At 34.2% G+C, this 2,111-nt stretch overlaps 1 pseudogene; it reads right to left on the bottom strand.

The window, feature by feature from the left end:
* Positions 1-490: 490 nt before the first annotated feature.
* Positions 491-588, bottom strand: LOC116660835 (annotated as a pseudogene).
* Positions 589-2,111: the final 1,523 nt, after the last annotated feature.

Here is a 2,111-nt window from a genome sequence, read left to right as displayed (position 1 = left end):
TGACCCTTTTTCATCATGCAGTACTCTTTCTTAATATAGTCTGTGTTTTAAAGTCTATTTTGTCTGATATAACTATCCCAGTTTTCTTTGGTTTCCATTTCTGTGGAATATCTTCATCTCTTCACTTTTAGTCTGTGTGTGTTCTTACATCTAAAATGAGTCTCTTGTAGGCAACATGCAGATGGATCTATCTTGTTTTTTTATTCATTTAGCCACTAGATGTCTTTTGATCGGAGATTTAGTCCATTTTTATTTAAAGTAATTATAGTTATGTACTGACTGTCATTTAAAAAATCATTCTCTGGCTTTTTTGTAGTTCCTTTTTGTTTGTACTCTTCCATTGTAGTTTGATGGTTTTCTTTTGTGCTATACTTAGATTGTTTTAAAATTATCTTTTGTGTATTTACTGTAGGATTTGGTTACCATGAGGCTTACATATTATAACATATATATATCAATAGTCTATTTTAAGGTGACAACAACTAATTTTGAAAGTATAGAATGCTCCATGAATTTGCATATCATTGTTTCACAGGGGCCATGCTAATCTCTATACTGTTCCGATTTTGGTATGTGCTGAATGAGTACACAAAAGGCTTGATAGTGACTATTCCTATTAGGGAAATGGGGTTCCTTGCTATATGGAAGGGGCACAATGAAAGATACAAATTATTAATGAAGTGGTATTTCTTGAATTGGGGATTATATTTATTGTACTTTTAATATAAATTAATTGAATGATGTAAATAAAGATAATTCATGGACCTGTAAGATAGTGTTTCATTTACCGTGATTATGAGTTCAAAAAATAAAATGAAGTAAGTTGAAATCCTTTACAAAAATTGCTGCTATAAATATAGGATAAGATGATATTCCAACATAAAGAAAGAATAAAATACCTAGAGGCTGCTGAGGTCATAATATTTCAGCTATCTAATGTATGGACAGCAGAGGAAACCATAAGCAAAACAAAATGAACAGCCTACAGAATGGGAGAAGACATTTGTAAATGACGTGACTAATAGATGTTTAATTTTCAGAATATATAAACAACTCATACAACTTAATAACAACAACAAAAAAAGCAACTCAATCCAAACATGGGCAGAAGATGTAAACAAGCAATTCTCCAATGAAGCCATACAAATGGCCAATAGTCACATGAAAAAATGCTCAATATCACTAATTATCAGAGAAATGCAAGTTAAAACTACAGTGAGGTATCACCTCACACCAATCAGAATGGCCATCATTATAAAGTCCGCAAAGGATAAATGCTGGAGAGGGTGTGGAGAAAAGGGAACATTACTAAGATTTATGTCAGGTAATGTTTGCTGATGTTTTCTTCTAGGAGATTTATAGTGCCTTATGTTTAAGTCCAAACCACCCACTGAATTCTCATCATATATTGTACTTTTTATTTTTAAAATATCCATTTGAAACTTTTGTATAAATTCCAACTCACTGAGGGTATTCTACATTCTTATATTTTGTGTATTTTCCTTCTATTTTAAAATGTATTAATCATAATTATATTTTGTCATGTACTCTTGTTCCACTGTGTGGATCATCTGACACCACTTGCAGTTTCTTCTTATTTATTCCCTTCCCTTTTTGTTCTTAGTAATAGTTCATCAGTTTTGATCTTTAGCATGTATGGCAATGTTTTATTGTGTTCAGTAATTGTGTATGAAACGCAATGGAAGCTCCAGGTAGCTGCTCTAGGGAGTTTTATCTTTCCTCTGTTAGGAAGATAGGCTGCGGAGCTGATTCCCTACATTCAGCCCTGGCTTGTGCTGGGTCAGAGTGGATGAGTTCTTAGGGAATCTTGGATTAATTCTTCTTTAGGTCTAGCTGGGCCTGCTAGACTTTCAGTTGTGAGTTTTATGTGACTCTCTTTTCTTAGCTCTGAAGGACGATAGGGGATTAGTGTCTCTCACCTAGAGGTTCACGGCACAGCTGTCCAACCTCTTGCTGCGCGCAATGTCAATGTCACATAAGTGTATTACGGGGAGATGGTACGTGAACTTGAGAGAAGACTCCTTTTACTATGGCTCGTGTCGAAAATATAACATGATTTTGGGGAGGAATGCATTGGAGATATTTCAGAC

The sequence above is a fragment of the Camelus ferus genome, chromosome 31 (genome assembly GCF_009834535.1).
Source record: "Camelus ferus isolate YT-003-E chromosome 31, BCGSAC_Cfer_1.0, whole genome shotgun sequence".
Taxonomy (NCBI): Eukaryota; Metazoa; Chordata; class Mammalia; order Artiodactyla; family Camelidae; genus Camelus; species Camelus ferus.
Note: the sequence above shows the minus strand (reverse complement) of the source record. Positions and strands in the feature narration are given on the sequence as shown.